Source organism: Pleurodeles waltl, chromosome 12, assembly GCF_031143425.1.
Source record: "Pleurodeles waltl isolate 20211129_DDA chromosome 12, aPleWal1.hap1.20221129, whole genome shotgun sequence".
Classification (NCBI taxonomy): Eukaryota; Metazoa; Chordata; class Amphibia; order Caudata; family Salamandridae; genus Pleurodeles; species Pleurodeles waltl.
In genome coordinates this window covers 352,985,157-353,009,157 of record NC_090451.1, presented here as the reverse complement: position 1 = coordinate 353,009,157, position 24,001 = coordinate 352,985,157, and the positions used below count along the sequence as shown (strand labels likewise).

The 24,001-nt window shown below is 44.1% G+C and overlaps 1 protein-coding gene across 6 annotated transcripts in view; it reads right to left on the bottom strand.

Annotated features, from left to right (window-relative positions):
- Positions 1-24,001, bottom strand: part of SLC7A9 (solute carrier family 7 member 9) — a 971,101-nt gene that overhangs the window by 683,617 nt on the left and 263,483 nt on the right. The window contains exon 1 of one of the 6 annotated variants that reach the window (XM_069216554.1): positions 2,255-2,348. The exons of the other annotated variants lie outside the window; for them this stretch is intronic. The gene's annotated coding sequence lies outside the window, so the exon portion shown is untranslated. Of the gene's footprint in view, positions 1-2,254; positions 2,349-24,001 lie in introns of those variants that run through there. 6 annotated transcript variants of the gene reach the window in all.

The window sequence follows — 24,001 nt, the reverse complement described above, 5'->3', positions numbered from 1 at the left end:
TTAGCTAACTGATGGGTTTTTGGAGTTTATCCTTATCTGCACTCAACAGTCCAACTCCTTCTACGGATTGTGCCGCAACGTTTCCTTCTGCTCTAGTTTAGGTTTTTTTGGGAAAATCTTCACAAAATGCCCACTTGTTCCACAGTAAAAATATAAATTGTTTTGTCTTCTCTTCTCCTTCTCTTCCTTGGATAAAGGACACCTGATGGTTCCTATTTGCACTGGTTCCACACCTTGTAAGGGATTTTTGTATTCTCCATCTTAACTCTATTGAACATAGACACACTGGAATTAAATTCTCATTTCTTTTCTCCTCTCTTTTAATTTTGACAAAAAAATCTATCAAAGCTCACATTTCTGTTGGTCAGTTGGGTATTAGTGCTAGAGCATCCCTTTGACCTATCTTTTAAACCCCAATAGAAAACAAACTGCAGCTCTTTTGTTTTCTGGCCATTCAGTCTCTACTAACAATTTATTGAACTGGGCCATAGGCGCTACTAAACCTCAGTTTCCTTGTTTCAGCTCCAATAGCTCATTATCGGTGGCCTGTGATACCTTTCTTCTGTCAAAAATTCAGAGAAACTCTTTTTTGAATTCTTCAAAGTTACACAAAATCGGGTCATCTCTTGTGACCAATGGCATGGACCAGGATGCAGTGTTGCCGCTGAGGCATGATAAGATAAAGGCTACCCAGGACTGTGCATCTGGGAAAATGAAAGGATGACACACAACATTTAGGGAACATTGTGTAATAAAGATCTGAGCATTTGAGGATATGCACTAAAACTTTCAGGAGGGGCCTGAGGCATAACTGGGAATAGTGAATGAATGACTTGGGCTGGTGTTGGAGAAATGGGGTTTGCTGTTGAGCCAGAGGTTTCTGCCTCTGATGAATGAATTCTAAAATTTGTTCCTGACATTATTCCACTCCATTTTGAGGCCAAATCTGAGTTTTTTCTCCTAAAAATTACTATTTCTTTTTGTAGGCTTTTATTTTATTTTCTGTCACTAACTCCTTTTGGGATACACTCTAGGATTTCTCCCAGATTTTTAAAATCAAATCCATTCGCCATTATGCTCGAGTGCAAGATGTCAATGTGGGCACTTCACTCTGTCAGAAAACTCTTGTTCTTACCCATTACTTGCACAGGAGCAGAAAGGTGCTTGATCCCAAACCCCGTCTTAGAATCCAGCCTGTCTTCAAGATAACTGAGAGACAGGAAGGCTCCAATGGGGGGAAGGGATGGAAAAATAAATGAGACTTGCTTGCTGGTCTCCAGATTTCTGTATCACTCTATCTGAGTCTGCACCTTCATTTTATTTTATTGATATGTGTGGTACTTTTCTATTTGTGAAGGCTCGTGAAACTGTAAAGAAACACATAAAATCTATTATATATATATATATATATATATATATATATATATTAGTGTTACAATCCTATAGTTTATGAAACATTACATACCCCTTGCAGCTAAGGCTTTAGCTCCTCTTCTATGAGTTTAGAAACATTTGTCAAGGTTTGACTATTTGCTTACTGCAGAAGTTAAATGTACACAGTTCTTGTTTTTATAAAGTCTCTGTTAACCTTTTCTCCTTATATACACTGTTGAACATTTCATTATTTTTGTCTGCTTTCCTTTTAGATCTTTCAATACCTTCAAGTCTCCAGCGTCTTCAAACAGTCTTACAAAAATAGAGACGCAGAGAGGTGTGTTAGTCAGGTAAGTATTGAATTTTATTGGAACTTCCTCCTTATCTTGTTCTTTTCTTCGTGATTTCCAAAATATCTCTATGTGCGATTGTGTTCTTTCTTCCTTTTGAAACTGCTTTCTGTAGTAAGGTACTCGATATTAACCCCTTCGCTGACAGGACTTTTTACCCCTCAGGTGCCAGGCCTTATTTTGGCTATTTGGGGCAGTTCACGCTTAGGCCTTCATAACTTTTTGTCCACATAAGCTACCCACGCCAGATTTGCGTCCTTTTTTCCAACTTCCTAGGGATTCTAGAGGTACCCAGAGTTTGTGGGTTCCCCTTGAGGAGACCAAGAAATTAGCCAAAATACAGCAAAAAAATATATATATTTATTTTTTTTTAAATGGGAAAAAAGGGCTTGTGGTTTTTTCCCTGAAAATGGCATCAACAAAGTGTTTGCGGTGCTAAAATCGTTATTTTACCAGCTTTCAAGAACAGGCAGACTGGATTCTGAAAACCACATTTTTCAACACAATTTTGGCATTTTACTGGGACATACCTATTTTTACTATTTTTCGTGCTTTTAGCCACCTTCCAGTTATTGACAGTAATGGGTGTGAAACCAATGCTGGATCCCGGACAGCTAAACATTTCTGAAAAGTAGACAAAATTCTGAATTCAGCAAGGGGTCATTTGTGTAGATCCTACAAGGTTTTCCTACAGAAAATGACAGCTAAAATAAAAAAATGTATTGAAATTGAGGTAAAAAACAGCCATTTCTCTCTACGTTTTACTCTGTAACTTTTTCCTGCCATGTCAGATTTTCGAAAGTAAAATACCGTTACATCTGCTGGACTCTTTTAGTTGCGGAGATATACAGGGCTTGTAGGTTCATCAAGAACCCTAGCTACCAAGAGCCAATAAATGAGCTGCCCCTTGCAATGGGTTTTCATTCTATACCGGTTATACAGCAATTCATTTGCTGAAATATAAAGAGTGAAAAATAGGTATCAAGGAAACCTTTGTATTTCCAAAATGGGCACAAGATAAGGCGTTGAGAAGCAGTGGTTATATGCACATCTAAGAATTCCTGGGTCCCCATATTAGCATGTTAATTACAGTGCATTTCTCAAATAGATATCTTTTTTACACACTGTCTTACATTTGGAAGGAAAAAATGTTGAGAAAGACAAGGGGCAATAACACTTGTTCTTCTATTCTGGGTAACCAAAAGTCTCATAAATAAAAATGGTACCTCACTTGTGTGGGTAAGCCTAGTGCCTGCGACAGTAAACGCAACATGGACACATCACATTTTTCCATCGAAATCTGACGTGTTTTTGGCACAGTACCTAGCTGTGGATTTTGGCCTCTAGCTCAGCCGGCACCTAGGGAATCCTACCAAACCTGTGCATTTTTTTAAAACTAGACACCTAGGGGAATCCAATATGGGATGACTTGTGGGGGATCTCACCAGGTCCTGTTACCCAGAATACTTTGCAAACCTCAAAATGTGGCCCAAAAAACACTTTTCCTCACATTTCTGTGACAGAAAGTTCTGGAATCTGAGAGGAACCACAAATATCCTTCCACCCAGCGTTCCCCTAAGTCTCTCGATAAAAATGGTACCTCACTTGTGTAGGTAGGTGTAGTGCCTGCAACAAGAAACGCCCCAAAACACAACATGGACACATCACATTTTTCCAAACAAAACGGAGCTGTTTTTTTTTTTACAAAGTGCCTAGCTGTGGATTTTGGCCTCTAGCTCAGCCGGCACCTAAGGAAACCTACCAAACCTGTCAATTTTTAAAAACTAGACACCTAGGGAAATCCAAGATGGGGTGACTTGTGGGGCTCTCACCAGGTTCTGTTACCCAGAATCCTTTGCAAACCTCAATATTTGGCCCAAAAACCACTTTTCCTCACATTTCGGTGACAGAAAGTTCTGAAATCTGAGAGGAGCCACAAATTTCCTTCCACCCAGCATTCCTCCAAGTCTCTCGATAAAAACTGTACCTCACTTGTGTGGGTAGGCCTAATGCCCGCGAAAGGAAATGCCCCAAAACACTTTGTGGACACATCAAAATTATCAAATACAAAACTACCTGTTTTTGAGGGGGGGGACCTGCATTTTTTGTCCTGGGCTCAGCAGCCATATAGGGAAACCTACCAAACCCAAACATTTCTGAAAACTAGCCGAGGGAGTCCAGGGAGGTGTGACTTGTGTGGATCGCCCAGTGTTTTCTTACCCAGAATCCTCAGCAAACCTCAAACTTAGCACATTTTCCCCACATTTCTGTGTGGGATCACAGCACTGGGACAAATTTCCTACCACCCAACGTTCCGCTCTGTCTTCCGGTAAAAATGATACCTCACTTGTTTAGGTGGGCCACGTGCCTGTGACAGGGAAGAGCTAAAAACATGTTGAAATTGAGGGGGAACCAAAGCAGGTCCAAAAGGGCAGTTTAGAAAAAAACATTTTTAGGCTGACAAGTAGGGCAGAATTTTTATCGGTATAAATGCAACAATGCTGGGTGGTATGAATTTTGTGGATTCCTGCAGATTCCGGAAGGTTCCATCATAAAAATGTGGGGAAAATGTGTGATTTCCAGCAAAGTTGGAGGTTTGCAGGGCATTGTGGGTAAGAAAATGGTGCGGGTGCATGTGAAGCACACGACACCCTGGACTCACCCAGATGTTTAGTTTTCAGATGGGTCTAGGTCTTGTGGATTTTTCTACATGGCAGCGTCCCAAAATCCAAAAAGTGCAGCCCTCACCATTCCAAGTGGGACGATTTTGAGAGTTAGACAAGCTCTCATGGCGCAAATGTAAAACCAAAACCCAAAATAATCAAATGTCCTCTTGGTTGTCGTGGGATAAGATGTGTTAGTGTGTGGGGGAGAGCTGAATGACTTGTACCTCCTTCAGTTGGGGTGGGGGCATAACCATGCCCATACTGGTTGGTAGCCACCACACCACAATTTTTTTAATTTTTATTCCCTGGCATCTAGTAGGCTTTCTGCCCTCCCGGGGAGTGGATCAGGTGTAATTGCCCCATCTGCCCACCACTGGGCAGAACAACTTTGGCGCCATAAATTTGGGGTGGGGGTATGGCCATATGCCCACCCACTTTAAAAATAAAATAAAAATCTTCCCTGGTCTCTGGTGGGCTTTCTGCCCCCCACCCCCGTGGGCAGATGGGCCTTTCAAAAATAGGCTGATCTGCCCCCAACGGGGGGGAGAGGGGGCAGTTATGGCCAACAGTAATGTGCCCCCTCCTAGGGTATACTAAAGCTCCGGGGACTGCCACCTCCCAGGGCTTAAAGTTAAAAGTATGTGTGAGGCCACGCAACACCCGCCTTGCCCCTGGGACCACCACCTTCAAGGGGCACAATACGTGTAGAAAAATAGTGGGGGTCCTGTAGACCTCCCGGGCCCTGGGGACCACCACTTCCTGGAGGCAACTAAATGAAATAAGGGGTGGAGTCTGTCGTGGACACCTAGCCTGGGGACCATCACCTCCCTGGGGCAAATTTTAAACGATGGAGGGGGGCTGCAATGCCCCCCTCAGGGAGCCTTGCATGGTCCTGAAGACCGCCACCCCCCAGAGTCGGCTCCTGCTACCTCCTGAGGTGCCCACCCTCGGAAGGCAGCTGTTTGCTTTTGCTTGGCAGGAGCTGGTAGCTCCCACCAAGCAAAGCAAACATAACTCCGCTTTCAGCAAACGGGAAATGTCAAACAGCCACTTGCTAAAGGCGGAGTTTTCATCTCTTTCCCTGCAAGCTAACAGACGTGCAGGGAAAGGGATGAAAACATTGGCCCGGCAAGCACAGAGCTGCTATTTAAAGCAGCTCCCTCCTTGCAGGAGCAATGCTGACTCCTGGAGGTGATGGGAGCTCGTGAGCCTGTGTGTGGGGGGGGGGGTCCCCATAACTATTTGAACCCTTACATACGTGTCCTGGCCCTTGAGGATGAGGTCTCCACGGCCGAAACTGGCCTACGGAGGGAGGCCATGTGCCCCCTCCCTTTTTAAATTATGTGTTGGGCCCTTGGGAGGTGGTGGTCCCAGGGCCCAGGGGGGTCCATGTGACCACTTAAAAAAAATTAAAAAATAGCCCCAGGGAGGTGGCAGTCCCGGGCAATGGGGGATGTCTGCATGGCCCACCTCCCATAGTTTTTAAAATACAGCCATAAGGAGGTGTTCCCTGCCCCCCCTCCCCCATATATTTTTTATGTTGTCCCGGGGAGTTGGTGATTCCCGGGACCCAGGAGGTTGGGGGGGGGGGGGCTCTGCGCAATCCCCCCACATAGTTTTTAACATGTAGCCCTGGGATGGTAGTGGTCCATAGGGCATGGTAGGGTCTGTGCGCCCCGCCCCCCCCCCATATTTTTTTATGTTGTCCGGAAGAGTTTGTGGTCCTAGGGACCTGGGCAGCCCCCCCACGGTTTTTAAAATGTAACCCCAGGATGACGGTGGCCCTCAGGGCACAGGGGAGGGGTCTCTGTGCGATCCACCAATTTTTTTTCTCTTGTCCTGGAGAGGTGGTGATCCCGGTACCTGAGGGAGTCTGCGAGGCCCCCTCCCTAAGATTTTTTATTATGTAGTCCTAGGGAGGTGGTGGTCCCTGGGGCATGTGGAGGTATGCCTGGCCCCCCCAATTTTTTTTTTAATCATGTATGCCCGGGGAGGGGGGTCCTCAGGGTCCGGGGTGGCCTGTGCGGCTCCCCCTAAATATATATGTAATGTCGCCCCCTTTAAGCTCCAAAACCTTTTGCCCATGCTTGGTGCAGTGCTTGAAGCTTAAAGGTGGGTTGGCTTCAGGCCCTGCCGCCAACATCTGCCATGCACGGCTGAAGGACGTGCATGGGGCGGGGTTGGTGTAGTTAAAGGGGGTTGACAGCAGGACTTAACTGCAGGCCAGACCCTGCGGCCCACCCCTGCAGCAGGGTTGGGCCGCAGGGTCTGGCCTGCAGCGAAGCCCTGCTTCGGGTCTGGCCTGCAGGCGACTCTTATATGGGGTTGGCTGCAGGTCCTGGCTGCAACCCCTGCGGCCAACCCGTACCGCACACAGCCAAAGGCCATGGTATAGTTAAAGGGGGATGTTTGCAGGCCAGACTCTGTGACCAACCTCTGTGGCGCATGGCCAAAGGCCATGTGTGTTGCTGGTTTGGGTAGTTATAGTGGGTTGGCTGCAGGGCCTAGCCACAGACCAGACCTTGTGGCCCACCCCCACTGCGCACGGCAAAAGGCGGTGTGTGGCACGGGGTTGGGTGTTTATAGAGGGTTGGCTGCTGTCAACCCCTGCTGCGCACGGCCAAAGGCCTTGCGTGGCGGAGGCTGGATTAACGTATAGTAATTAAAATTACTTTACGTAAAACAAAAAAAACATAGAAATTCACTTAAGTGACCACAGATTACAGGGATGTTATAGTTAGGTTGTGAATTTACTTGCACTAAACCATAGAAATTCAACAGTTATTGTTAAAGTTATTTCAAGTAACTGTAGCTCACACGTTAGGGTAACTATAACTTGCGCCCTCGCCATGAACTGCTAATTAGTCCAGATATGACAGCATTCATGACATCTTTTATAACATAATTGATAATATCACAGTAATATTTGTCGGAAATCTATTGAGAAAACACAGTTTTTTAATAAAATATTTTACTGCAAATATTACATTACTGTCAATAGTATAAATGGCGTTTGAGACTGTATTAGCAGTCTAGTCAGATCATTGTCTTTTCCAAAAAGTCCCAAATAATATACATATATAGAGGACTTTTGATTAGTGGATGCCATCCTTGAGTGTGTTAAATTCTCACTGACATATTGGTTCCACCCACCACAGCATATGGCATGGGGCAGTAGTTCTGCCCACTTTACCCATTGGCTCCTCTCACTTTTTGAGATACTCCATAGAGCTAGTGCACATAGTTCATGTCTGCCTGAATATAGTTCCTTTCTCTTCAGGTGCCAAGCTGGTCCAAAGTATGCTTTTTATTTTATTTATTTTTAGAATAACTTTAAATTCCAGCTATTTATTTTGCATGCAGTCCTTTTAAAATGTATTGTATAATGTTTTAATGTTTTCAATTACATTGTAACACTGTAGTTGGCTAAATCTGAGAAATTTGTTAGGTGATTTATTCTTGTCTCCTTTGCGAATAATACTACTTAATGCTTGACGCCACTGAAAGGCTTGTTGTTTAGAAAACATCACTAGTAAAACAGCCACATCAGCGTTTTTGTTAATTATTTTTTATTTTATTACAAACATAAGGCAACCACATTTAGGAGAAAATGTATTTTATTTTATTTTCTTAGCACAAGCTTGCATTCCAAGGCGCTTGGGCTATTGGCTCTGCCATTGCTTGTTTTTATTTTAGTCCAGACTGTAGAGAACATGATCAGAGATGCTCGATACAAACAGCAGAAGTGAGCGATCCGTTGAAATCTGATATTTTCAGTCTGGTGTTACTTGAATCTTTCTGAATTTACTAAAACAATATATATTTATAAATAAAATTATCTTATTAACAGGGGCTTTCCGCCATCCCTTTTACCCAACTGACATTTTTATTCCGCCCACTACAGTATACAGCTTGTGGCAGTGGGTCGGTACACTTCAGCTACTGCCTAAGTTCACTGTGAGTGATGGCATTCTGCTCTTTCACTGGGAGCTGCTTTGCATACAAAGTAGTTCTCTCCAGTGCTAGGGACTATTGCAAAGTGTGTTTTTTGAGAATAAAAATATTTTTCTTTTTGTCATTTTATCTATATTGCTGGAGGTCTGGCAGCTCCACCCACAAAAAAGTTTTCAAAAACGATGCCAAAACAAAATGAGCACTGGCAAATCCAAAAGCTGGTAGCGAACACCAGACTTATGAACTTTGTAATGCATTTTGTTTACAGTAGAAGAACTAAGGTGCTTTTGACCCGTCATTTTGTATTGGAAAGTTTTTTTTGCTAAAACAAATGTTTCTGGAGGAGATCTTATCTACTTCTAAATTATGTTGGATATGACAACAGCCTTTTCATTGCAGACATGTCAAGATATAATTCATTGCAAACACAGTTTCCTGATTGCGGGCACTTTTTGAGCTCCCACTGAGTAGAGAAGTTCGTTTTTAGGTCGAAGCTTACGCAGCCCTCTGCTTGCTAAAGACATCTTGTGGGCATTTAGAAACCTTCCCTGGGAATGCATTCTGCCCTTGCTTCCCATTGTCTTTGTGGTTCGTAACTCACATTTTGTGGCTTTCTAATTGCTGGCTTAATTAGTTTTATGCCTTCCAAGTTTAGTTTGCCCCTTCCAAGGAGCCAAAGCCTTTTCACACTACCTCTCCTTGAATTCTTCCACGAGTGCTCCTTCCTGTAAACAGGCCTTTAAGTCTTGTTCTTATATTGTCACATTTGCTGTGCATTCGAAGACAGGTCAAATGTCAGGCTCTGTCTTCTAAGGGAGCTTGATGTTTAATTTCTTTATCTGACTTCAAACTGAGATAATTTTTTTGACAATCATGTTGGATACTTAAGGAAGAGAAAAGGGCAAACTGTGAAAGTATTTCAGAATATATCAGAAATAGCAAAGCCCAAATGTATAGTTTTATTAGTAAAGCTGTGTACCCATACAAAAATAACGGTCATTTCAACTGAACGTGTGTTGTCTGTAATGGCAGTGTGCTATCACACCATGCATACTCCACACTCTCTACGAACCTTCACTCTACTTTGCACCACTCCACGCCACTGAACTCTACTCTGTACCACTCTATTTTACACCATGCCACTGCACTCTATGTCACTGCACACAACACCACGTCACTCTATGCCTCTCTACTCTACACCACTCAATGCCAATACACTCTACACCTATACACTCTAACCTGTCCCACTACAATCTACTCCCCTGCACTCTATGCCAATCCACTGTACCCTAATCTACTCTTTGTCACTCCACTCTATGCCACTGCACTCTACACCCATTTATTCCATTAGTCTATGCCACTGCACTTCACCCTGCACCACTCCTCTCTGTCACTTCACTCTACTCTGAAACAATCTCCGCCACTGCTCTCAACGGCACTCCACTCTATGCCACTTTGCTCTAAACACATTGTACGCCATCCCACTGCACTCTACACCACTGTAGTCTGTGCCATTCTACAACACTCTGCTCTGCAACACTGCATTCTCTTTCACTGAACTCTACACCACTCTACTCTGCACCAATGCACTCTACAGCACTCCACGTCACTGCATTCCACTCCACTCTACACCACAGTACTCCATGCCACTCTACTCTTCTCTGCACCACTACACTCTGTGCCACTGTATTCCACGCAACTGCACTCTACTCCACACTACTGCATTCTACAATGCTGCATTGTAAGCTGCTGAATTCTAAGCTGCTGCACTTTAAGCCACTGCACTCTACACCACCCCAGTCTACTCTACGCCACTCCACTCTACTTTGTACCATTCTACACTCGGCCACTGTACTCTATGCCACTGCACTTTACACCACTGCACTCTATGCATTTTGCTCTACACCACTCCACTCAATGCCTTTGCACTTCATGACACTCCACCACTTCACCCTACAACATTCTACTCTGCAACACTGCACTCTGCACCACTGAACTCTATACTACTCTGCTCTACTGCACTTTATGCCTCTGCACTCTACATCACTCCATGCCACTGCACTTTGCAGCACTCTATGCCATTGCACTTTATGCCACTATACTCTGGCACTATACTCTACTCTGCACCTCTCCACACTACCCTAATACGCACTGCTCTATGCTACTCTGCACCACTCTACACTACTCTGCCCCACTCCATGCCAATGTACTTTATGCCACTGTTATGCATCATTGCTCTCTACACCAATCTATTCTACGCCACTACACTCTACATAACAGCACTCTACGCCACTGCACTCTACTATACACCCCCTCTAATCTATGCCACTGCATTGTATGATGCTGCATTGTACACCAATGAATTCTATGCCACTGCACTCTACGCCACTATACTCTGCAACACTTTACGTCAATGCACTCTACACCAGTCCACTCTACGCCAGTCCACTGTACACTACTGAACTCTACTTTGCACCATTCAATTCCACTGCACTTTACGCCATTGCACCCTACTCTACATCACTCCACTCATTGCCATTGACCTTTGCGACACTCTACACCACTGCACTCTGTGACACTCTATTCTGCATCACTGAACTATACGTCACTGAATTCTACCCCACTCTACTCTGTTCTACTGTATTCTATGCCAATGCACTGTATGCCACTGCACCCTGCATCTCTCCAATATGCCACTGCACTCTATGGCACTATACTCTACTCTGCACCACTCTATGCCACTCTACTCTGCACAACTTTATGACACTCTACTCTGCACCAGTATACACCACTGCACTCTGCCACTCTACTCTGCATCAGTGTAGTCTACACCACTCTATTCTATGCCACTCTACTCTGCAGCATTGCACTCTACGCCATGCATTCTACTATGCAGCACTCTGATCTATGCCACTGCTTTCTACAATGCTGCACTGAACGCTGCTGAATTCTATGCCATTGCAACCAGCCACTATACTCTGCAACACTCTATGCCAGTGCACGAGTACTCTATTCTATGCAGGTCCACTGTACTCCACTCTACGCAACTCACTCTATTCCACTCTAATACATAACACTCTATGCCACTCCGGTCTACGGCACTCTACGCCATTCAACTCTATGATACTTCACACCACTCTCCTCTACATCACTTGTAGCCATGCTGAACTGCAGCCAGGCTGGTGTACAACATGTCTATACCATATTGGCAAAGTCAACAACTCTTATATATAGGTGAGGCCTAGTGAATTTGCCAATGCTTGTTATGTGTGGCATCTTTAAAAATAAAGTTTGTGATTTTAGGTGAAGCTGAGTGCTCACCATGTACATGGGATATGTTTAGAGATATTCTGTTCATATGTGACAGATCAACAAAATAACTAAGTTGGTAAATCACACACACATAGTGAATAGCCTTCTAATGTTGTTTTTGTTTCAGAAGGTTATTATAGTCTAAGGTTTGTTCACATTGAGTTTGGTTTTAAGTTCATGTGTTTGGCAAGATGTTCACAAGGCAAAGTAAGGTAGACACTTGGTGCCAGCAGCCATTACAATAAAAAAAACACAAAAAACGCCTTATTTCACTCTGAGATGTGCTCCAGCAAACAAAATGCTCTTTTAACTGGAATGCTAGAAATTATTGCACCATGCCTGCTGATGTTGTAAATTAATACTTAGCATGCATCGGCCTAAACAATACCTAAAATGTGCAGTTTTACCAATATGTGTCTGACTAATGCATGTTAATTAGTATGTGTACATTTTTGTAAGACACTATTCTAGATCTCAAGATGTTTTTGAGACATTTTGTTGTCTGGCAGTGGGCTTGGAGGCTTCCCATTGGTTGGCTTCATTGTCACTCTCATTTGCACGCTTCTTATTGGTCAGCTGCCGACCTTCCTTTCTCTTTGTGTGCTTGTTCCTCCCCTAGAGATGGTCACATTACTTGTGTCCTTCCACCACTCAATTTTCTAGGTGCTACTTTCTTTGTGTTTAAGCACTCTACTAAGTGTCTTTTTCAGCTGACTTCCTTGTGTACTTCTCCCCCTATGTGTACCTCCCTCCCTCATTCTGGTTGCTTACCATCCCTCAGCCATTTTGGTTGTCCATGCCTGCCCTCCATCTGTGATGCTTGTCACACCTGGCTCACCCTCAGTTGTCTGCGTTGCTTGCCCCATCCATCCTCCCTCCAGCTCTCCAACGTTGTCTGTGTTTTTGTTTGCCCCGTCCACCTTATGCTGTCTATCAACTACCATTTCAACCTGGCAAAATAAACCTCATGCTGGGCCCAAACCTTCCTTTTTAATATTTATAAGTCACCCCTAGGGTAGGCCCTGGACAGAACAGAGGGCAGGCTGCAGTGTTTGTAAAACGCTGGACATGTACTTTTAAGTTTAACGTGATAGTGATACACTGAAAGTGAAAAACTAATAATAAACTGCAACTTCCAAATGGGAACAAGTAACCAGTTCCTGTTTGATGTCTTTGGAATTGTAATGAAAAATCCTCTCTTATGGTTAAGTCAGATTTTAAATTACAATATTAAAAATGCAATTTTTAAAAAGTAGGCATTTTTCTGCCTTAGCCATTTGGTGCCTGCAGCTTGCCTTGAAGTCACATGACTGGATATATGCTGATAGTTCTGCTTTGTGTACTCTTGAAGCTGCTCCCACTTCAAAGGTAGAACTGGGTATAAATATTGGACCTCAGATACCAACTCTTCGGTAAACTTCTGGACCTGTGGATACTCTGCCAGGAATAAGGGCTGCTGTGCTGCTGAACTGCTGCTCTGAAGGACTGCTGTCCCGCTGTGCTGACCTGCTGCTTGCTACCGTCCTGCCTAGGTGAGAAGGACTGAACCCACATCTGTTGAACTCAGGACCCCAAATTGACTCCTAGGGATAGTTAGTTGGCCTCCTTACTAGAGCCTCTGGGACAAAGGGGTCCAACAACCTTGAACCCAGCACCTGGACTCTCCTATCTGTGAGTCCTAACCTGCCAAGTGGTGCAACCCCAGTCCTGGAACCTCGGAAGAGGTCCAGAGGGCGCTCTGCCAACCAAACTGTGGACTGAGCAGAACCAACACATCTCCTCTGCTTTGAGACACAATTCTGAGCACAACTGATGCATCGCCTCTGCTACCAGGTTCCTCTTGGCCCAAGGAATCTACATCGACCTTGCATCACACAATGGAACTACCGCCTCAAAGCTTTCCCATCGCAGACCCTCGCATCGCAAATCTCGTCGACGGCAGCCTCGACAACACAGGTTCTCACATTCACTGCTTCTTGGAAGCAATGGATTGCCTCAACTGCACAAAGCATCCTCAATGCTGGACTTTCCTGTGCAGTCATAGCTTGTGACTTTATTACAGTCTGGAGCAACCAGATATCCACAGTTGGTGCTTAGTGCTTTCTGGCGGTATTTTTACTGAAATCTTAAAACCTGCAAATCTGTGGTTCTGCTGATTGGAGTGTTCTAATTTTGGTCTTGTTTTACTTATTCAAATCTACTCTATTTTTCTGATCTGGTGTAGGATCCTTATGTGGTGTGTTTTCACTGTGCTTCTGTTTTAAATTTTGCACAAATACTTTATAAATTGCCTCCGAGTTAAGCCTGACTGCTCTGTGCCAAGTTAACGGAGGATTGAGCACAGGTTAACTTAGGGTTTGCTGGTGACTTCACCCTGACAGGGATTGTGGTTGCTACTTGAGTAGGATTTCAAATCCCTCAACGGGTAACCCAATTTCTTAAAATAAGTAACTGGCTAATTGCAAATTCCCTCACGTTTAATGAGGATTTAACTGGGGTCCTATGGCTAGACTCCCCTTTTTGGGTTCTAAATACATCCTTTCTGTTTTTGTGAGAATTCAGCCGGCATACACTACAACTTGGGTGTATTTAGTTCCTTCCTTGTGCTGGGAAACTAGGCTTGCAGCCATCAGGAGTTCTGTGCATAATTTGGAGGTCAAAATATGACATGACAATGGAGTTGCTGACTTCTCACTTTATGGCTTGAAGGTTTGTTCACATTTGGGTGTCTACTCATACGATAGTCCTTGGTTTTTGAGTTCTTGTAGTAAGTTGCTGAAAGTGGCATACTCTTTGATGTATCTGGAGCAGTAGCTTGCCTTTGCTAGGAAGGATTGCATGTCACTGATGGCCTTGGGTGCCAATGTGTCCTTGAGGGCTTTGAGTTTTTCTGGGTCAGGTTGCATGCCCTTGTCTGAGAACATAGGCCCACATCTGAGTTGTCCTTTGTAGAATTCACATTTTTTAATGAGAGCCCTGCAATCTCTCCTTTTCCGACTGCCTTCTCCTGTTTCTTCCATCCCCCTTTGTTCTCCTGCTCTACAAACTTATTCCCACTCATTCCCCATGTGTTACCGGTCTCTGATTGGTATGTGGGCAAGGATCTGCTACAGCACTGATCAGGAGGGCCAGTATCCTGACGGGCTTCATGACACCTTCCTCTGCCTTATCTGTTACGTAAATCCCTGCTTAGTCTCAAGTATAAACTGTTGCAACTAGAATGTCACTAACATTTCCTAGTCTTTGCCTTCTGTTTCTTTGCTGCCACTAGTAACAGGTAGTAACAGTAACAGTTCCATCTCAGTATTCTGTGGGCACAGAGAAGACAATGGCAACCAAGTCGAGTTTGTGCTCTCTTCTATTGCATACTCCTTAACTCCTCAGAAGGTGGTGAATATGACTGCCTGACAGAGATCTAATTTGAGATACTCTATGGTGACACTTCCCCACTGCACTTTATCCAGTGCTGATAATACGAAGGTGTATTTTTTTGTGCTGCCACAGTTGTACGAGATTAAACACATTTGTGAAGCTGCAATGTATCCATACATCACACACCTTCAGCAGAAGGCGGACTCTAAAACAAGTAATTTCAGTAGGAGAATTTGGTCACAAAAGATGTTTTTTCTGAAGTACTCACTGGCAAAACCTTTTTTGTGATATAATTGTCACACAAATGCAGACTTCACAGAGCCTTTCTCATACAAAGAAAATATTTTGGTGGCAATTTTCATCCGCAATTATTTCTTTAAACTTTGTTAGCTTTATTAAACTTTGTCAACTTTGTGAAGTTCAATAACTTGAAGAAGTTTAAACAAAGCTCACAAATTTGGAAATAGTACGGTGTCTAATTTAAGATTGATCTGTTGTCTGGTGGCAGGATCCTAACGTAGGAAGAAGGGTATCATCCAGGGCATCCCTTGCCCTCCCAGGGAGTCCTACATTCTTAAAGGTTGCCTTAAGAATATATATGTATTCACTTTTAGCTAAATGTACACAAAGGAGTTAGTGTAATTTTGTGCACAGTAACAATCCTCGAGGTTGTGATAATAAATACTTGTAATAACGCTGGAAACACATTAATGTAACATATTATGCTTAAGATGTAACTAAGCCCCTAGTATACTTGAGTGCAAACATAGTGTACATTTTAACACCATTTCTTTATTTTATTCTAATGCAATATCAGTGTCTAGACACTGATTTGTTTCATTCTGTAACACCTAAACGTTTTTTGTTTGCTAACCTAAATTCACTAAATATTTTGTGCAAAAACGTCCGACACGTTTGCAAAACTGGACGTTATGATCGAACATCCCAGATCTAATTTGCAAATTAGGATTTGCTGATATTTCTGTGCGGCAATTGCATCCAGATATTTTTGAAGATCTACAATTTTGACTGCAGTGTAAGTGTGACCACATTGTGGGAATGAATTACCACATTTTTAATGACGTTATGAAGAACAGGAAATTGCCCTTTTTGGCAATGGTTAGGTTAGGTTACCCCCCAACTTTTTGCATGATATTAATGCTGACTTAACTGAGTGCGTGCTGGGATCTTGCTAACCAGGCCCCAACACCAGTGTTCTTTCTTAAAAATGAACCATTGCTTCCACAATTGGCACATCCTTGGCACACAGTTAAGTCCCTTGTAAAAGGTATCCATGGTACCAAGGGCCCTGTGGCCAGGGAAGGTCCCCAAGGGCTGCAGCATGTATTATGCCACCCAAGCACATGCATATTTCCATTACAGCTTGTGTGTGCTGGTGGGGAGAAAAAGAAAAAGTCGACATGGCACTCCTCTCAGGGTGCCATGCCCTCAAACCGCTGCCTGTGGCATAGGTAAGTCACCCCTCAAGCAGGCCTTACAGCCCTAAGGCAGGGTGCAATATACCACAGGTAGCAAAAATATCTATTGTTAATTTATTTCTTAAAACCACAAGATTAAAGTTGCAGGTAAGTACATGACTAAATACGTATTCAACATGTGTATCAATACCACTTTGGTTAGGATAGTCAAGTAATACAGTTTTTGAATAAATGGCAATAACCTGTTTTAAAAGTTGACACAGGGCAATTTTCAGAAACAGCTCATGGGGGAAGAAATGTAAGACGGTTTTGAAGTAAGTACTCAACTTACTGTTCCAGTCTCAAGGGGTTAGGAAGTTCACAGGTTGGGGTTCAAGTTAACCCCAAACACCCAGCACCAGTAACACGGGCCGGCCGAGCGCAGAGGTCAAATATGAGGCTAATTTAACGTGGGCTCCTATGGAGGCTGGGGGCACTCGGAATCAGGCCTGCTAGCAGGTAAATACCTGAGTCTTCAAAAGGCAGACCTGGGGTGTTTAGCGAAGCACTGGGGGGCCGCAGGTAAGCAACAAACACACACCCTCAGTGGCACTGGGGCGGCCGGGTGCAGGGTGGAAACTCAGCGTCAGGCTCCCAATGCTTTCCTAAAGGGTGATCCTGGGGGTCACTTAGATGCTGCAGGCTGGGCCCAGGGAGTCGGCTCTGGAAAACCACAGGCTGGACAAGGAGGAGGGCCGTCTGCTGGACGTTGCTGCACCAAAGTTCGAATTCCCCAAGGCCAGGGGGCTGCGGGTGCAGAGTACTGGATTGGAGGGTGAAAGGAAAGATGGAGTCTGGAATAAAGATGGAAAGGACAAGTGGCGTAGTAACTGTGTCATAGGTCCTGGAGTGAGAAAGGAAAATGGTTGACTGCAATTTCAGTAGGAAAATACAGTAATAATTAGAGTTGAGTGAGGTCCATAGATCTCTGGGCCCCAATGCCATTGCACTTGTTGCATCATTGATAACTAGGCTTCTGGAGAGAAAGCAGACGGGGCAGAAAAAGAGAAGCAAAGGGAATACAAAAGACAAAAGGAAGAAAGAGAAGGGGTCGCAAAGAAATAAAAGAAAGAAGGTATAGAAACAACGACAAAATGAAAATAAAACTAAGAGAAGAAATAGAGCAAACATGTGAGACAGAAGAAAAAGAGGGAAGGAAGCTAGCGAACAAAAGATAAAGAGGAAATAATAATGAAAGAAGTGTGAAAAGTAAGAGAAAAATTAGCATTAGAGAAAAAGAGATGGTGAGAGAAACAAGCAGCGAAAGACCCAGGGCATGTATGTACTGACACGTTTCCCACAGACAGTGATACTACCTGACCAACACTGCTAAATGTGCGTGTGTGTGTGTGTGTGTATATATATATATTTTTATTTTTTTATTTTTTTATTTTTATTATTTTATTATTATTATTTTTTTAAATTGAGGCTGCAAAATTCACAAAGTTGTCAAAGTGATGATGAAAGTCCTTGTTCATAGTAATAAACAACTGTTTTTTGGTGTGTAGATAGTCAGCATAATATACACATTTCTTTGAATTATTTTACATGAATGTATTACAGAAAGCCAGTTTAAAAAGGTAGACTCAGAATAGGTTTTGGAAGAATGAAAATCTTCTGTGAGAACGATTTGCATCTGTGTGTCATGCCGAATATAGACCCATGTGGGGCATATAAACGTTTCCTTCAGCAAATCTTTTTTAAATGTGCAAAATTCCATTAGATGTATTAAATGTGAAATGGTGCACTGAGTGGCTGCACCCACTGCTGCCCTCTCCACCTCCTCCTTGTCTGATGACGCCTTCCCGTCGCCAGGCCCATCTGTTTGGAATATTAAGACCCACGTCAGCTCCTCTGGCTCAGAACCCTGAGGAGTACAGGCAAGGAACCAGCCACCCCCTCTCTTAAACATTCTACGACAGACCGGTTCATTGGACCCTCACTAATGTAAACAAACAACAATGTCATAAAATGTGGGCAGCTTTGCACACCCTACTGCTGCAACATTTAAGACAGCACATCTAATGCTTGGAATAACCTTAACAGGAGGCAGTTAGGCCTGACAGAAGCTACTGGGAATCAATTTTCTGTAGCTAAAATGCTATTTAAACCAGGCATAGCTGAAAGCATGCACCGTATAGATAAAAGTTAGGCGCACAGCTGAAGCATGAAGCACGGTGGCCGTGAAGCAGGTGCCATGCTGAAAAAATTAAAAGTGCGCCACCTCCAAAAATTACACTCTTTACCATAAAAATTACAGCCCTCTTTAAAGAAAGCTTGAGCACTGAAAAGGGAGTCCCGAGTAATAAAAGAAAGACGGGAAATGCATACATTTTAGGCACACCTTTGTTTGTCCTTTTTAAAAGTGCCAACTTATGAACTCCAAGAAGAAAAATAATAAGGGACGATCAGGCAGCCGGAGTAGGTGAGAAATAGTACCTCAATCACACCGAGAGAAACGGATGGGCACAGAATCAACTTTAAATAATCTGTACTTAGTCGGTGTGCCATATAAGTGACCGGAAATTACGTTACATCGGACCTGGCCAATTAAGGAGGCTGTAAAGGTGACTGATGGGATGGCAACAAATAACGAGCAACAGGCGGGCTCCAAGCCCTTTACCTAACACAAGAGTGTCTCGCATACAAGACGCATGCGCAAACGCATGCACTCGCACGCTCGACCCTAAAAAGAGGAGTTTAGGCCTGGCAAAAGATTTATTTTGTGAGGTCGAATTGGCATTCAAAAACTGCACACAGGATGCTACGTCAGGCCTGAGAAATGTTTTAGAGGACTAAAATGGATGGCCCAATTAAGTGTTGCAGGCCCACTAGCAGCATTTAAATGATCCTAGGTACATTATGTCCCACTTTACTAGAGGATTGTAAGTAAATTAAATATGCCAATTCGGCGTAAGACAACTTAACCATGTTTAGAGGTGAAAGCATAATCACTTTTGCACTGGTTAGCAGTGGTACAATACACAGAGTCCAGAAAACAGAATGGGTGAAGCCAAAAAGTTTGGATGAGACCAGTGGCGTAGCGTGGGGGGTGCAGGGGGGGCCGGCCGCACCGGGTGCAACATCTTGGAAGAGACTAAATCCACGGGTTAGGGGGCGCAAATTACTTGCCTTGCCCCGGGTTAGGGGGCGCAAATTACTTGCCTTGCCCCGGGTGCTGACAACCCACGCTACGCCACTGGATGAGACCCTGCAGAGACGGCCAAGTTCAACACCATTTCTTCCTGCGATTGAACCTTTTATTTAATGTTCTTATGACAGAAGCATATTCATCAATAGCTTTGTTGCCATCTCCTTCTCGTCCAGCACCAATATGTACAACAACTGTATCTGGCAGAGGGATTTTTAAAACACTTATGCCCTCAAGTCCCTAAATTACAGAATTAAAAAGCTGCCTTCTTTTAAGCATTGAATGTTTCACCACCTATGGCTTCTAAATAAGCTTCACAACTGTCATGCCACTGTACCCTATTTAATGGTGGCATGCCAGGAACATAACAAAAGGGGTGGTGCTGCTATTCTCTCCATGGTGATGCAAAACTCAAATTATTCCAAAAATGCTCTAATATACTGAGTAATTACCTGGAACTTGCACTAGAACACATATGTGCCAATCTTAGATGTGTTTCCAACTCTGTAGTTATTCAGAAATGGAATACTGGATGAACTGCTTTTCCATGACACAAAGACAAATGTAGGAGGCTGGCTCAGTATCTAATAGGGGGGCGGAGGCGAACCATATAGTAAAATAAATGGAATGCAAAAATCACTACCAACCCAAACTACCCCGCAAGGGTCCTTAAGACTGGGGAAGCACTAAAACACCAAAGGTAATAACTAGGATTCTCCAGGCACCCGTATGCAGAGTTTTAACTCTGGGTCAATGTCCATAGGATAACATGGGGAAGTCACGAAGTTTGAGTTTTAGGACCCTTACCAGAAGACCATGAGGATACCCTTTGGGACAAGGGAAGTCAAGAGTGCCCCCACCCTGGATACCCAGAGAAGTGGAGTACCTACACTAGGGATCCTAGGTACATAGGGCTAAAGTTGTTTTGAATCCTCCCACTGAAGTCAATGGGGGACCTCCATTGTTCAGCTGTTGCCATGACCCGTGGACCAAGTCAGTGAAACCCAGTTGTGGATTCCAGAAAAAGAGGACGTAAGGAAAGAGGGGACCTGTCCTTTGTGTGGTTTCGTGCCAGAGCAGGAGCCGGGGGCTCCTGCACTGGAGTAAACCGGTTTGTGCAAGAAGGGCACCAAATGTGCCCTTCAAAGCAGTCTGGTGGTGCTCAGAGGCTCCCCCACCCCAGCCCAGAGACACCTACTTCTTAAGGGGAGGTCGTAACACCTCTCCTCTACAGGAAAACCTTTGTTCTGCCTTTCTCTGCTCGGGTTAGGCTCAGAAGCAGGAGGACGGAACAGTGTATGGGGTCAGCAGCAGCACGAGCTGGCATGCACACCCTGCAAGGCTGTACAGGCAGATATGGCGTATCCCCTAGGGAATACCCTGAGTATACGGTATGATACAACTAGCACTGGAATCAGTGGAGTTGCACGATGTCAACATGTTTGATACCAAACATGCCTAGGTTCGGTGAAGCCATTATGTAGTTGGACATTTCGTGTTGACCGGTGTCCACTACATACCTTAAGATGGCTTCCCTGCACTTACAAAGCCCAGAAAATGGAGTCTGAGGTTTGTAGGGGCACCTTTGCTCATGCAGGGTGCCCTCACACTGAGACCCATGCACCCTGTCCTTGGGCTGAAGGGCCTATGTTAAGAGTGACTTACAAGGTCAGAGTGCAGTGACCGTGATATAACATAAACTTTATATTTGGGGTGAAAGGTGCATGCACAATGGCAGGCCTGTAGTAACAGTTTGCATGGGCCCCTATGGGTGGCACAATACATGCTGCAGCCCATGGTGTACCCCTGGTGTACTACTGCTGTGGGTAGCTAAGTAACATGTACTAGGGACTTACATGGGTGCACCAGTATGCCAATTGTAAGGTGTAAAAGTTACATACCAACGAAATTTAGGGGAAAGAACACTGACACTGGGGTCCTGGTTAGCAGGATCCCAGTGTACTACAGTCTAAACATACTGACACCAGGCAAAAGTGGGAGTAACTAAGCCAGAAAGATGCTACTTTCTTAGAACTCAACACCAAAGGATGGCTGCCAACACTTTCAGTGGTTGATGAAAATGACACAACTAGCATTGGGCTGCACAAAACAGTTATAGGATGGCTGCTTACCAAGTTAATCTTATAACAAAGGAGTGCCTGTCACCGCCAAGGGAGACTCAACATGAAATCATTACAGTCAATAGGCAGGTAAATTGCTTGACTTCATTCTGGAAACACATGTTGTGATTGTTGTACAATGGAGGGCTTCCCAAACAGTTAAGATGATTGGGTCAGATGTGTGATGTTTCTAATGTTGGTTGGGGATAAATTCCATCCCAGATCTACAAAATGGGCGTGATATTCATGCTGTTGTGCATGTATTTCTATCAAAATTTGGGCTTGTTCTCAACTCACGCTGGCCCCTAAATCCCCCCCCCCCCCCTGGAGGCATATTTGAGTTTGAAAGAGGTTTGGTTTCCCCTGGAAAGGCTAAATCACCCCCCCCCCCAGGAGAAATGAAACCACTTAGAGAGCAGTGCACTCTTGAGTGGGGGTCATCCCTTTCAGCATATGGGCTGACTCCTGGTGAGGGGGGCATTTTCTTCGGCTGTGGAGAGGTCTGCTGCCCCCTGGGGGGGCATGATTTCCAAAAATATGTTAGGGGATCGACCCTCCTGACACAAGGGTGAACCCTTTTTGGGCCCATTGGCTCCCCCAACAATTAAGTTTGCATTAGCCATGACAAAAGAAGCTATGGCAAATAGGTTGTGCGATCCCTGCCAGCCTTTTGGCTTTGCAAGTGGTTCCTTACATATCTGATTTGTTAATAGGGACACTTATTGTCATGCCAAATTTAGTTTTTGGCCCTGTCTGACTTAGATATGTTTTTGTTTATTTTTTTCTCACCTACATTTTCTCTGCTGCATATCAGTGACATTTAACTGAACAGTGGCTGGAGTGGGCTCACCACTCGTACTCTGAAGTGTGCTGAGGTGTTGTGTATGTGGCAAGATAAATTAGAACTTTGTGTTTTTGTCTTTTGTTTGAGTCTTTGGAGAAGCTGCATCAAACAAATAAGTGTTTTTTACTGTCACATCATCTCACAATCACCCATCAATAAGAGATTTGACCCTTTGTCACAGACATCTCATAGTCGCACACACCTACAGATTAACATGGAGTCATACTTCTGCCCTCTACATAGTACAAACTTTTTTTGAAGGTTTTAGCCAGTCAGCAGAGATGGTGGTGTCTCTGCGGATGACTGCTGCCTAGGCCTTAACTCGGGTTATGGAGGACAGCTCTGATGCAGGATCAAATAATGAGGCAGCATCTGAGGGAGAGGAAAATGGAGCAGAATCTAGAAGTGATTTTTTCAGTTGACGGTGTTCCATCAGACAACTCATCTTCCAGTGATTCCGAGGGACATGATGATGTCCCTTTGCAAGCCGAGTCTGGGTAACGGAGCAACCGTAGGAGGTTAGATCAACTCAGGGAGCAGTCACGTGCAGCGGCAAGTACAGACCAAGTGCTTTCGTTGCAGCCCCTAATTTAGTTCAGCCCCAAATTCTGCCTTTCAGTGGCGATCTGGGATGTAAAGTCGACACAGACAATTTTTTGCCAATTGACTGTGTCCATCTCTTTTTGGCTGTCGACTTCCTTGAGCAAATTCCTTGAGCAAACAAATTTGCGTGCCGAGCAATTTCTGAGGAAGTTTGGAGGCACCCCAGGGCCCTATTCTAGGGCACACTAGAACTTCACTTAAGGGGTTGAAAATATGTTTAGGTCTTACGCTCAAAATAAGGTTAGTGCACAAAGCTTGCAGTCCTACTGATCTACTTGCACGGTTTTGGTAACCCCCATCTTCACACCGTAACTGAGCAGAGATTGTTTTTTTTCTACTGCAGCATATGCTGCATTTCAATGACAATTCTGCTGCATTTCTCATTGACCATCCAGACCATGACAGGTTGTTCAAATTTTTTACCTGCCGCAGTACATTTGCCTGCCAGGTTTCTAGAGATTTATACCCCTGGAAAGAATATGCCCATTGATGAGTACATGATCCTGTACAAAGAGTGGCTGCTGTTCAGGCAGTACATTGCAACCAAAGAGTTTACTATGGCATCATGTTGTACATACTTTGTGAGAGATCAGCTGGCTATGTGTACAGCTTGAGAGCGTATACAGGGAAAGACTTCACTTTAAACCCTGTAGGTTGCCCTCACACGTTAGGAGTCACAGGAAAGATTGTATGAGGGGTTGTCCAGCCACTCCTTCACAAAGGCTATAACATTTATGTGGATAATTTGTATACAGAAGTAGAGCTGTTCAGTGTGCT